Genomic DNA, 6,461 nt, shown 5'->3' with positions numbered 1-6,461 from the left:
TTGCTATTGCAGACTAAATGTACCTCTATGGCAAAGGACTTTAAATCCAGGTCTTGAGAACCAGCATCATGCAACATTTAGATTTGCATCTTCTTCAACACATCCAAGTCAAATAATCAAGTTTTACCAGGACTCTGTAAATTGAGGAGGTAATTCAACCATTTGATTCAGATATGTTGGACCAAGGACATATCTAAAAGTTGCAGAGCACTGGCTCTGCGTTTAAATTATTTATAGGTAAGGATCTCAAAACTCTGGTGTGCAACGGTGTTTAGTCACCGGATTTAATAATTGTAGAACAACCTCTTACTGCAGTTCCAGTTGCAACTGTTGTAGTATATTCTTCACAGCATTTGCACATCCAGAGACCAAAATTAAAAACTTAAATTTGTACCGATTCTTAAGCTGAGTCAAACTAGACATAGAACTACCAGTTGTCAAATCTTGCCCAAAATTCTCACATATATGTTGTTCTGTATAATAGCACATGCATCCGAATCTATGTGATTCTAAATGATTATTTAATTTCATTTTTTTTTTTTAGTGCTGGCTGTATATTTAGTGTTTTCTGGAAAGTGACCCACCATATCTCAAGAATTTTGCACAGGACAGGATTTCTTTCAGAGTTGCCCTGTATTTGAGTCGCATCTTATTATCCACTCTGAGATTCCCAGTGCTGCTGAAGAAAAGCTTCCTCCACAGAATGATGCTGTCACCTCTACAGTGACCATGGTGCGTTCAGGATGCTTTCTGCTCCTCAGCATTTTGGATGTAGGCCCATAGGTGTAGGTTTGATCTCCTGGGCTTAGAGCACCTTTTTCTTTATGTCTTTGCTGTGTCCCACGAATGTTTTGTGACAAACTGCAGAAAGAAATTCTTTTTTCTTTTAACAGGTTAACAGTCTAGGTAGACTTCCAAAAAGGCTGGATTTTCAGAACAAAAATGACCAGTGGCTCTCCAGTCAGCAAATTCTCCCTCCTGAGAAATGATTCTCTGAAGCTCCTCCTAAGTTCCTGTGGAACATTTTGCTGCTTCTTTGAATAATGCGCTTGAACCTCTGATTAATTTTTGATTTTGTGGTTACTGTGTGACAAACTGTGAAAAAGTTATATATATGTTTGCAAGGGACAATTTGAACAGACTTTGAAATCCCATCTTTTTCAAAGCTGACAATGATTAAATATGATCAAGAATTATGAGCTCATTGTGAAATATTACTGTCCTGTAATTGCATATGAACTTTGGGCAACTTTATTTTGTGAATTGACTTTCACCTTAAAGTCAATTCTATTTTGTGCTTTTATTCAATGGGATAGTTGAAAAATGCACCAGTCTGACTGCTTTTACAATCATTTCTCAACTGCATATTTAAATTGTTGGAAAAAATCTATTTTTTTCAACAACAATGAAATGGTGTCTAATTTTGAATTAGACATTCAAAATGTCTAATTCAAACTTAATTAGAACTCCTGCGCAAGTTATAATTCCTCTTAGTAAATGTTAACATCAGTACAAAATGCCATTTCTCAGTCAGGACTTGCAGCTGTACTTGCAATCCTTTTACTAAACTCACTCACACTGCAAACATCTGCACCTTCCTGGTTCCTAATGAATGGAAAAAAAAAATAGTGATGCTCATTCAGAAACCTCCTGCTTCAGCTTAAAACTGACTGGAAGTTTTATTTGCTGCCCTGAAAGGCTGAACCTTACAGTAAGTGCAAGTAATTGCATTTTCTGTGAAAAGGTCGGTTGAATAGATATGAAACTGCTTTAAATATATCCCACATGTCGACCAGCTCTTTGAAAAAGAAATAAGGCTTCCACATCTTAAGGCACATTTTAACCAGAACTAAATGTTCTCTTTGTATTCAGCCTGACTTTCAGCAAGACTTTTCTGGGATTTATTTTTTTATTTAATTTTTTTCTTTCCAGGATTCCACAGGAGTCAATGCAAGCAGGAGAAAACCATCTACTCATAAGTTATGCCTGCAGGGCCTTTCTTTTTAATGTAGACCACCAGGATTCACTGTGAGAGATGCATCATTTATTAGAGCCTTTTATTTATATTCTAAATTAGGTTTCTTCCATTTAAAACGGTCAGACTAATCATGCACAGTCCTTATAAGCGCTTAAATCTTTATTAAGCTCTGAATAGAAGCTTCATGTTCGGATGATACTTTTTAAAGTAATGGTGGGGGGAGCAAGGGTTTTACTTTTAAGTGCAGTCTACATCAAAGACTTCTTAAAAAAAAAGGAGTCATTTGAATCGCTTTTCTGTTTTAGGCCAAATTGTTATGTGCTGTGAAAATTTAGGCGAAAATATTCGTCTGATAATTGCTGATCATGTTTCCCCTGAACCATAGCGAATTATTGTTGAGAAACAAATTTAGTTTCACCTGTTTTTCGGTACTTTTCTGTAGAAATATGCAGATTTAGGTGGCACATTCGACATTTTTTTATTTATTTATTTATTTCATTATTTCTCGCGTTGATCGGCAGGTTAAAAACGAGAGGGCCCGATGTGGATTGGTAGCTTTTGTCTTAGAGCTGAACGCACTTCCATAACAACATATAAAACCTCTCAGGCATTTAATATTTTAGCGATGCGGATTATTTAACTGCCAGCTGGGCCGCTAATGAGGCAATCAAACAGAAAAATTATTTCGTTTTCTTAGACACAGATTTTTCCTCATATGATGACTCGGTGTAGCATCTTTTATGTCGGACGTTGTTGTATTTGATGCGATTTCAGTGAACAATTATAGAAATGCTGATATCCGTTTGGGGTCCAAGCAGGTTATGTATATTTCTTAATTTAGGATTACGCTTGAATCGCGTTTGAATGTTGCTCGTGTAATTATTTGAATCAGAATGAATGTTTGCTTAAAATTCAAATTTAAACGGGAGAAATATCAACTTTCGCTCGGATGGAACTCAGACATCTACAATATGAGTTTTTATTTTTTTTTATTTTAATTACCAAATGCGTCCGTGTTCGTGGGTCAAAATACCTCTTGCTTTTAATAAAGAGTGGCGCGACTGAGAAGATATTTTTTTAATTTTACTTTCACGCGCATTTAGAGGTTTTAAGATGAGAAAAATATGTCCGCGTGTTCTTCGCATTAACTTTCGGCCACTTAGTTTTAAACAGTTGCTCAACAAAATGATAAATGGCAAAGCTAATATTCAAAAGCAAGCTTTTTTAAAAATTTACTTTCTGTTGGACGGCTTAAAGCAGCTCTGGAAATCAATTTAACTTGAACATGGAGGTAATTTCCGTTTTTATTTCTTTGATTGCACTCCATCTGTATATATAAATGTGGATGTATTTTTTTTTTCCTCTTTAGGATAAAACAAGTTACTTTCATGTGTAAATTAAAGCCCTTTTAGTTAACGACTGTGGTGTGAAATGTGATTGAATGGTGTCTTCCCTGTGAGCACACCCTGCTCTGTCTGAGTGCAGGGACTTTGAACTTGAACTTCGCCTTGCTCTTCTTTACAGTCGTTGCAGAACGCGCTGAAACAAAAGAAGCAGCACTGATTTTTTTTTTTGCTAGTTGGCCTCATTGAGATGGATCTCACTCCGTGGGACAAGCACAGCCGCACTCTGACGAAATCAATTTTATTTACTATTAAAATGTGGTATTTGTGGCACCTTCTTGGAGAACCTCTACCAAAGGAATCCTCAAAAAAGCTAAACCATTTATTTATTGCAGTTTCTTCCGTGATCTGTGTGAAGTGTTACAAAGAATATCCAAATAATGTCACCAAGGACGAAGGAAAGACCTTGTCCTAAAATAAGGGAACATAACAACAACAAACAAACAAAAAACAAAAAGCTCATCAGTCGCCAGGATTCTCTCTATGTACTTGATGAATTTGCAATAATTTTTGCTAGGAAAAGTTCCCTTGATTTAAATGGTGCTCACTTTTCCACAGATGTATTTCTATTCAAAAGAATCAATTTTCCGGCATATTTTTTCTCAAAAAGGTTATTTTGGCCACTTTTTCATCCCGGTAGTAGATAACATAAGGTCGTATTTCTTCCTTGCAAGAGGTATAGACGAGTAAACAAGATAAAAGCACTGAAAAGCAATAGGTAAACATTTGGATGAGCTAAGGATGTAATCTCTTCCTTGGAGCCGAAAGCACTGAAAGCTCCAAATAAATGCGCGGCTCTTTCTCAGGTATTTGGCTGGATTCATCCACAGTCTGTAAACGGTATTTGGTGTTTTTGATAAAGTTTGGACGGTTAAGTCGGGACTTTCCAAAACGCAATATACATTTGTATTTTTTGTTTTGTTTTGTTTTTGTTTTTTACTTTTGCTCTATTTTTTTAATAACATATATTATTACTTAATGTTATTACTTGCGAGTTCTCTTCAAATGGTTGGTTCAGCCAAATGTAGCAGCATAACTCCACACACCTCCATTTGCTATACTTCACCAGTTTACATGAAAGAAAAGAAAAGGCGTGAGTTATAAGTGTAATTGTCATCCCTGTGTGACCGCTTTGGCGCATTTCTGATGAATATGGAGCTCTTTGCGTTTGAAGCGGCGCGGTGTCACGCAGCGCCGCTTCCTGTTGCTGTCTGGGCCGCTGCGTGCTGGTCACATACAGACGTTCACAAACATTTTTGGAGCAAACAACGAGTCTCTGTTTCGGTCGGGGTGTCGCCTGTGCGGTTCTGTGTGGATTATGTGCTCCATTTCACATGGGAAGGCTTAGCTGCGCCATCTCAACTGCTAGCAGGTGCTGACATCATTTTTCCACTCTGCAATTTTTCCAACACCAGCACGTTTGGCGGGTTTCAGCCTCACTGCTTAACGTCGACGTAACTAATGAAGTTTCTAGTTTTTGTTGTTATTATTATTTGCTCCCCTTAAATTTCCACTATTTTGAATTGATTTTGTAGAGGAAAGTTGCTCTACAGAGAGACGTGATGTCCGCATACACTTTTGGTTCTGTTTCAAATATGGTTATTTCTTGTTTGTAGGGTAAAATGGTCAACATGTCACCAATAATGATGTACGAAAACTGAAATTTTGTTTCGTCCCTTTTCTCTGTCAGAAATACGAAACACTGACGGCGCCTTTGGAAAATCGAGTATTGGAATATTATAGAGTAATTTCAGAAATTAAAGGGTAAAACTTGGTAATGTGTTTATTTTATATAAATACAAATAATTAATTAGCTGGAAGTGGAGCTGATGATTACATATGTCCGTTCATGTTGCTCATTCTTAATATGGGGCGTTTAAAAAAAATACCTATCCCTTTTGCACATATATCGTTGATTTAGTGATATGTTGCATTTACTGTGTTAGTGTATGTTTTCAGGACTCTATCAGCATTTTTGGTACATTTTATTTTTCACTTATGCACACTTTGATGAATCCTTCCAAATGTCCCAATACTGCCTTGTGACAAAAGCCTCAATATTGTGAGTTTCTATATTTGCGTTTTCTGAATCACTAATTGACCAAACACAATCCGCAAAAGGTTTCGTATTCTAAACGGGCTAACGCCAAAAAAACAGAAACAAACAAACAAACAAACAAAAAAAAAAACCTACTCTCTACATATAAGGTAATATTATCTTACTACTGTCTATTACTTTCTATTGAGCCTCTATTTTGTATTTCTATTAAGGCTTTTTAGAATTGCACCCAGAAAGGGAATCTAAATCTATATAATTCCTTTTAAATGAACCTACAGTCTGAAATGTGCCCGCAACGTTTTAAGGCAAAGGTTTATTCCCTGGCAGAAGAAGTGAGATGATTAATGATGAGCGTGTGTGTCTTTTGTTTTGCTATGCGGGCGGATGGAGCGACCGCCTCTCTTAACTTGAACTTGGACTTCCGACGAGACGTCAGATAGATTTATTTTGTCTCTTTTGCTGCTCTGCTCTCTGGGCCGCAGCGGGGAAAAATTGGGACTTAGCTTTCAGTTTATCTTAAAGCCAAACTGTGTCAAAGCGACGTGTTTGAGCGCATTCTGCTATGACTAATAGCAGAATGCTATTAGTCATAGCAGACTAATAGCATTTGGATTTGATTAATAAAATTAGTCAAATCCAAAACGCAGTCGGCGGCGTGTGAGACGATTCTTTATCTTACTCCTGTCTCTTAATCCAAGGAAGTGTAATATTTCACGACATAGATTCCTACTTATTGTATACACGTTAAAAAGAAATACCTAAGGGAAATAACACCCGTTTGTTGCCGAATGTGCTATAATATATTTAGAATGTGTCAAACGCGTTCTCATAGGAGCAGTATTTTCCAACTTAAAACTTTAACACACTCTTTAAAGATGCGTTGTGGATTTCTAATGTGGAGCATTAAAATCTTATGAAAACTATTGCCCCATCCACCACTAAGTATTTTTGTGCTAAGGCTTATTGCACGCTGTTTGGAGAGAAGGCATTCAACAAATTCTCGCTGTTATAAAAAACGAAT

The sequence above is a fragment of the Poecilia formosa genome, unplaced genomic scaffold (genome assembly GCF_000485575.1).
Source record: "Poecilia formosa unplaced genomic scaffold, Poecilia_formosa-5.1.2 Scaffold80, whole genome shotgun sequence".
Classification (NCBI taxonomy): Eukaryota; Metazoa; Chordata; class Actinopteri; order Cyprinodontiformes; family Poeciliidae; genus Poecilia; species Poecilia formosa.
Note: the sequence above shows the minus strand (reverse complement) of the source record.